Source organism: Scophthalmus maximus, chromosome 22 (genome assembly GCF_022379125.1).
Source record: "Scophthalmus maximus strain ysfricsl-2021 chromosome 22, ASM2237912v1, whole genome shotgun sequence".
In the NCBI taxonomy this organism is placed as follows: domain Eukaryota; kingdom Metazoa; phylum Chordata; class Actinopteri; order Pleuronectiformes; family Scophthalmidae; genus Scophthalmus; species Scophthalmus maximus.
The window spans coordinates 11,679,190-11,687,500 of record NC_061536.1 but is presented as its reverse complement, the minus strand read 5'-3'; positions in this window follow the sequence as shown (position 1 = coordinate 11,687,500).

Below are 8,311 nucleotides of genomic sequence, written 5' to 3'. Positions count from 1 at the left end.
CTCACACACACAGTGTCACCGATTCACAGTTACCGAACAACTTGAATGTCTGTGGGAGGGAAACTGGATCTGGACTTCATCAAACAAGTGACTAAAGCTGGGCTCAGACTGCAGGAATTTCTCTTCCGACAGATCTGGTCTGGAACGCTTGTCGGCGCGGATGTTCCGTCCACATTATCCGGGCGTGTGAGGGCTTTTACAGAGACGCTCTTCGACCTGAACCCTCGACCTGCCCGCGGGACCATCGAGGCCTGAAACTCCTGCAGTCGGAGCTCAGCTCCGGCTCCTTTTCTTCGGCCTGGTGACCTTTTCGTTGGCCCGTGTGTTGCTCTGTCGCTTTTCTTCGTAGAGCTGCGTCCAGCTTAGCAATGGACACTGCTATATTTATTGATCCAGTACTGACGTGACACAATCGTACAATCTGTATTCAATATGCAGAGATTTCGTGTGTCCTTCTTTCATAAGCGAGTACAGTACATTCAGTCAAACGGCCTCTTGGCTCTCGGTTCCATTGGTTGCAAGCAGGAGAGTTCAGAACTGGACGTGCCACAGCACCGTCCCACTGTCAGGGGAGCCGAGCCTGAAACGTCCCGTCGGGCTCCGAAAGAGAGAGCGGCTCTACGTCAGAGGGGCGCGTTGTGCAGCGTCGTCTCGCCCCATGTGTCTGCGCTGGCAAAGTGGCCGATGATGTGAACTCACGGTTCGACCAACAGGCCAAGAGCAACAGAGCTGCCTCACCTTCCCTCCATCAATATCTCTCTGCTCTGCGGCTCCGGGGGCCCGCTCTGGCATTTTAATGCTCGCACTTTATTGCTCTTCCTCCTGTTGGTCTCTCTTCCTGCCCAACTGTGTATGCGAGTGTGTGTGTGTGTGTGTGTGTGTGTCTTTCAATAACTCCAGATATCGTAGCCAACGCCTGTGCAGCCCCGTTGCCATGGCAGCGACTGGACAACAAGTGTACACACAGCGTGGAAGATTGAGACGTGCAGGCCGGGAGCTGGCAGGCCGCCGCTGTGGCTAATGGCGGCCGCGTCGGACCGCCAAGACATTCCTCGCCGCCTTTTTTTTTTTCCACGAAAAAAAGAAGCCCTGCACAGAACAACTCAAAGCGGAATTGAAAGAGACGGAGAGATGAGAGAGGCGCGGAGAGGAGCAGCGGCGATGCGCAGTGCGCCCGGCGGCCGCGGGCCGGCGGCCGCCTCGGTCGGAACATCTGGCGCAGCAGATGAAAGACGAGAGCGTCCATGAAAGATCAAATGCAGAATGTGCCCCGTCTCTGTGGGGCGCCGCGTGCCACCGCTGATGGGAAGACGGGGAGACGACCAGGGCAGTCTGGAGAAGGGACGAGGAAATCCGTTTTCGTGACGCACACGCCGGCAGCGCTTGCGCGGCTGACACACACCAGTTCGTGAGACATGTCTCGTGTTGTAAAGGAGAAGTTTGATGTTTTGGGAAACACACTTACTTTGTTTTGTCCCGCCACCGGTTTGAGGAGGAGATCGATGCCTCTTTCGCCTCTGTCCACCAAGTATGAAGCTACAGCACGACTCTGTCGAAGCACTTTTAAAAGCTCACCGATTCAAGTCGTTCTTGTCTTTTCTTTAATCCGCACGTGAGAGATGCAAGATGTTCCCCCTCCCGGTTGACCCCTGTGAAGAAAGAAAGAGGTATATAGAAGGATGGCTGGATGCTCCTGACCTTTTGACCTGTCACAACAGTTTCCTTTTGGTGTTTAGTCAGGCGTGCAGGAGGTAACGGGACTGGCTCCACATCAGGAGATTATAATCCACAGCCAAAAAAAATAGGTTCCAAGCTCACTCGCGCCACTTTTCCTTTTTTTTCCAGCACGCCGCAAAAAAATTGTCTCGGGCACAAAAGAAAAAATCCCGGGCGCCCTGGGAGCGAGCTTGTAAGTTTTCGTGGCTGCTGCCAGGTGACCGCACTCTTTCCTCCGGACCGGACGGCGACGATGCTGCAGCAGCGGCAGTGGGGTTTTCCTGCAAGTACAATACAACACACAGCCACTACTATCATTGTTGTTGTACATGGGAAGAACACACACACACACACACACACACACACACACACACACACACACACACACACACACACACTCTGTCTTTCTCTGTCACTCTAATCAGATTGGAAACTCTGAACCTCTCCACCTCGCGAGCCTCTAACAATGTGTCTTTGTGCTGAGGTCGTCCAGCGGCGGAGGGGGAAAGAATTCACCTCCGCGCAGCAGCTGCACTTGGAACAAAGAGCTCAGGCAGCGACTCGGAGGCGTGAGTGGAACCAGAGTGGCGATGCATTTCAACGAGGCCGGACCGCGCCAGATGTAATGACCTCGGGACGGCGGCCGGCGTGCACGAAAATGGGCCGCTGTGAAGGAAATGGGCTTCTATTTGGAAACGCATTAAGCCAGAGCATATAGTCCTGAATGGAACGGATCGCTGCCGACTCCCAGGGTTCAATCTGAGCACACTGAGAGCGCCTCCATGGAAACCCTCCCCTCGCGCAATCTGTTACGGCCGGGGTCTGGCCCGGGCCCCCGCCGCCTGAGCGAGAGACGTGTCGATGCTCCAGATTCAAAGTGGCCCATTTGGTAGCTCTGAATTCCACCTCCTCTTTAGACGGATTTCCTAATCTTTGCATTTTGAAAAAGTCATGAATACTTATATTGAAATACATACGAAGCGATTCGAGCGGTCGTCGCCACAGCGAGCGGCCGAGAACGGCACAGAGGAAAGAGCCCGCTCTGTTATCCGGCGACAGTGTCCGTATTGTGCGTGCAGCAGCTGATTCTGTTGTAAGACCCGTCTTTTTTTTTTACAATGTGCTTAAACGCTCTGCCGCCGTGACAACCAGATGCAACACCTCAAAGGGAAAAGATGAAGAGGATTTTTAAAGCTTGTGTGACCCACAAGTATATACATATTAAGAGACCTTATTAACAGAAATTGAATAGATTGTCCATAACCATGTGTCCATGTATGTACAATCACCTGCAACAGAGAACCGATGTTTTTTACGTACACTTTGAATGAGTTATTTACAGTCACGTGCGGTGGCCCCGACTCCCGTGAATGTCTCCATGGTTACTCCGCCATGTTGAATACGGTTGGCCAAAAAGGACAAACACTCCCGCATACGTCACTCGTCACTCGTCACTCGTCACTCTGTTGTGAGCGCATGACAGAACCCGCCCTGGTGCAGCCACCGGCGCAGGCTGACGAGTTTGAGAAGCCAGAGCTCGGGAAGTGGAGGATCATACTTATTTTTTATTAGAAACTAAGGGCAGGAGAGCAACGCTCTGAAGCAGGAAAGCATCGTAGCAAGTAGTTCGGTCTGGTTTTTCTTTCTCCAACCGTCGCTGGTCCTGAGCGCTCGAGGGGGAAACTGGGGTGTTGGGTTGGTTGCGGTTTGCAACTTCACCACCAGATGTCGCCAAATATCACGCACTGTAGCTTTAAGGCTCAGTTTCTGAAAAAAGACTGAGAACCTTAGACCGGCTTTAAAATGAAATAAAAACACAGAAATCTCCCTTTCTATCAAATGGGGCCTTTGAACAATTAATAATATGTTAATTGATGAGCTTAAGACGTGCTGGTACGTAGATTTTTTTTTTACTTTGACTACATCCAAACAAGTTTTTCCCCCCTTCAATCAGTATTTCTTTGATAAATATTTATGCTTACAACTATCTTAGTTTATAAAACATTTGATCATTGCTCATATTCTGCTTTTTTTAGATACAGGGGAGTTAAAGTGAAGTGTTACCATGGTTTCCAGATGACAGTCGTACTGTGACCTTGCACCAACTCTCTTATTTTCCCATTTCTATCGATCTCTCTTTCACTTTCTCTCCACACACACACACACACACACACACACGCGCGCGCTCTTATCAGTGTTGGGTCATGGTGGTATTTCCTGCCTGCAACAAGAGCATAAGGTGGCACAGGATGAGCGCCGCTTCCTGCGCTGGTACACCCAACATGTACCCACTGATCCCAACCACTGAGCTCCGCTGGCACAGGAAGTGCTGTGGAGAGGGGGGCGGCTTCTTACACTACCCTGAATATACAGCATGATTATTTTTACTTTATTTTGCTAAAAGGTCATTTCAAAGGCATAGAGAAAGGTGGGGAGGGTCCCGAGGCGAACTCCAGCCCACTTCAGTCATTAAAGGAGGACTTTTATTGATGTGCATGGGAGAATCAATCATTTCTGCTCATATTTCATCAAGTAAATATCCTCAAAACTCCTTAAAAAATAATTCTGTTTCATCATGGGGAAGAAAATGTACTAAAAAACAAAATCTGAGATATTAGATAACATCAACTGAAGTCTAACATTTAGACTTCAGTTGAATCTCCAATGATTCACATACAGTAACAGAATGAAAAACAGTGGTATCCAATTTAAAAATGTCATTAAATATTCTGATAACCATCAAAGTATTCATTATTTATATGATTATATGGAATCAGGATGTATTATGTCCATATTTTCCCAGGGGAGGGAGGGGGGGGGGGGCTTTCACTGGCTAATATTGGATTTTACATAAAAAGATCAGGAAAGGTCAGGAAACCAAATTATCAGTTTGCCTTTGATATTAAGTCTTTTCTAAAATCCACCAATTAAGTGTTTGTTTCTTCGTCCCCTCCGGGCAGGGAGGACCCTCTCTCTCTCTCTCTCTCTCTCTCTCTCTCTCTCTCTGTGTGTGACATTAATACACTGTCTTCTAACATTCTCAGAATCCCTGTTTGCCTGCGTGGAATGTCGTTGCGTCCCGCTCGCAGCCCGCGGCCTTTCCCATGGGAAGTGCACCGAGGGATCTCCGGGTCTCATGGGGGGGGGGGGGGGGGGGGGGGGGGGGGGGGGGGGTGTCTGCAGATGTTGGTGACCAGGGAGGACTCGTCCTGCAACCACTCTGATGTTGAATGTTTATTAGAAGTGGGTTTTCTCGGGGAAACCATGGTCGCTGGGCCTCCGCTCGCTCCCCGGTTCTCTCTTGTTGGCGTGCGGCCTGTTGCGTGTCATTACGACTCGGGGTTTTCTCTTCTTGCACACGCCCATCCCCATCCATCTGCGAGCCGACTATAAATCAGAAGGTGCTGTTGGTGTGTCACAACCTTCTGCCTATTTCTGTCCCAGGGATTTGATAGTGGAAAGCCTTTTTTTTGCATTCACCAAGTAGACGAGAGAGACTTGACCTCAGTTACAGAAAGTGTTGGTTCTGCAGTTCCATGCGTGAAGGTGATCTCACAGCCACGTGCACTTTTGTGCATAGAAACCACTCTTGTAAAAGCCTGAGTGTTATTAATAACAGGGAACAATGACTCAACAATAACAGGAACAATGACTCAATGATATATTCATTTGCTCACGATGATGGGACTGCGTCGGCGTGCGCGACACAGTCATCTGTCCAAGTTGTCAGAATCAGATTCAGAATCAGAATCAGAATCAGAATCAGAATCAGAATCAGCTTTATCGACCAGGTTTGTGTAAACAAACCATGAATTTGACTCCGGTTAATCTTTGCTCTCAGAGTACCACACTCACTTAACATATAAGGAATAAAAACAGAAAGGACAATAAGAAATATTTAAAAAAATACTGTTAAGTATACAGTATAACAATACAATAGAATTTACAATAGAATTTTCTGCTCTTTGAATTGCTCTTGCGTGACTTTACGAACTCCTGAAAGACCTTTTGATTTATCAGTCGTGGACCTTGCGGACGTTGGACTTGTCACGTCTCTTGTGTCACGTCTCTTGCTCTTGTTAACCGACCCTTCGTTTGTTATCCTTCACGTTGTCTCATTTCCCTTTTTTATTCTGACACACATCAGTGTTCCCCGCCTCCTCGATCGCCTGCACCGCGTCGCACCAAACCAGGAGTAACCACATTCTTTGTTTCTGCCATTTGAGACCGTGTGTGTTTGCCTGTTTCCTCTTGGTCTTGGGTGATACCATCATGGATTTTTATGATTCAAAACTGTGCTTTTCCTGCTGCGTCAAGTCAAAATAACTGCCGTGATGGAGGCCTCTCGCCGCACAGCACCGCGGGGAGTAGAACAAACACAGTTGTGTAAATGATTGCAAGCAGATCAACGCTCGCTCCTTGGCCCAGCAGACACGGGACATGTCTAGTTCCAAGAGCCAGCCGTGTGATTCAGCATGTTACAAATCTGAACGGCACATTTCTGTCCGACTTGTATTCGTGCAGAGATCACAGGCCGTGCACATGTTTCTTGTTTGGTCTTGTATGAAATTCTTTACTCCCTCGCGACCATCCTCGACCACACTGCGGGCCCATGTTGAAACATTTTTATTGGGGGGGCGGGGGGGAAACTAAATCGTTCCTCTCTCTGCTAGAGAGATAGATTTGTAATCTGTAATCTGGGTTTTGGTGAATGGCAAAAACCATCATCTTAATCATCTTCTCGTCGCTCTCACTACACGAAACTGGGGGAACCTCAGGCCCCCCCCCCCCACTGGAGCATCTGATCTGTGGTCAAAGCCACTGAAACTGGTCAATGTGTGACATAATGCACAAAGGAAAGAGTCGGTTTACAAATGACTTCCAAAGAGGAAGGAAGACGCTGCCTGTTTTGTTTTGTGTCTTTATTGTTGCAAGCTTTTTTGTTGTCTTTTTAAAAATGTTGCACGAGGGGTTGCTTTTTTTTTCTTTTTACGTTTACAGCACTGCTGTGAATCTTTGCAGATGATGAGAGTTTATGTCCAGTGAACTCCAGACGTGAATATTCCCCTTCTTCGGATCGTGAGGCTGCATTTTAGGTCGGATACAGTACACGGTCAAAACGCTTTTTAATAAAAAAGTAAAGTGTACAAGTCTCATTTGACCTTGTGTCTGTCACTTGACCTCGACGAATGAAACACATCAAGGGACAGGATGTTGTCACAGAGACGGGAGAGGGACACACGTGGGAGCGTTTGCTTCTGCTTCCCACCGCAATGAATTATCTTTCTAAAAACGAGTTCTGGCAGCGTTTCTGGACACCTACTGATGTTCTGCCAGGGAACAATGGCCCCAACAGGGTTTTTGCGATACCAAAGGTCGCAGCCCCTGGAAGCGTAGAAGATAAACTTTCCCTTCCTTCCCAGTGTCTGACTTGAGAGAAAGTCCGTTCGCAGCGGTGAGGTGACGGAGAGCGGCCCGGTGTTGTTGTTGTCACAGTGAGCCAACGCAGCTTCCTAAGGTTTGGCCCCCGAGAAAATTGTGCCCAATCATTGTGTGACCGTGTACACACACACACACACACACACACACACACACACACACACACACAATACACACTTGTTTTCAGTGTGCAAACAACCCCACATGCGAGCCACGTTGTTGAGTCAGATTTCCTCTCGACTTTTTGTTGTTTCTTTGACGGATCGAGCGGCAAAGTGCGTGCGAGGAAGTTAAAACCACACGGCTGTGTTTAGCACGAGTATGTTTACCGCCCATGGCTTGAATTCCTGCGTGTGTGTGTGTGTGTGTGGAGGGGGGGGGGCGAAATGATTCGAATGTGTTTGTATGCATGCTACATTGAGTCATATTCCTCTGTTGAGTTCCAGTTGTTTTTTTTGGGGGGGGGGGCAAAAAACCCCAGCACCACTACACTCACAACTTCTTCTTCTTTATCTGAGGTGTAAAAGAAACGCTTTGAAATTTGCCAGATGGCCGAGATATCATTTTTGAGAGGGGAGTTCAAACCACGCCTGACCTCGACCATATTTGGAAGTTCAACTTCCTGGCCCTGCTGCAGCTTTTCTATACTTGAAAAACCCATCTAACTATAAATCATAACTATGGGTTGTACGAAGCCGTTGGCACAAACAACATATGAGCTTCTTTCTTCTCTGCAGGAGGAGGATTCCAGTTCACTGTAGCTTCACATACTTACAAGTGTGCTGTTGATCTTCTCATCTGACGCTCGAACCAGATACAGTGACTCGAGAGCGGATCTGTTCAGAGAAGAGGACACGGTTTACTGTATTTATGAATGAGATGCTTTCGAGGTCACCTGCAGAGGCTGATTTCTTATGGAGGATGCCTGTAATCTCTCAGTATAATCTAGATTGAGATTAAAAAACAGCTCTGCTTTTTGTGAGAGACCTTCCTCCTCTGACTCCCGACAACAAGGTTGATGACGTTGGTGCACCATGTTGAAAAATGTCAAAGACACATCAACCCTGGCAGATCAATATGATCAATCGTTCATATTCTGCCTTTCTGGCTTTCTGCAAAAAAAAATATGTCTCGTCCAGAATGCAGTCTGCTAAAC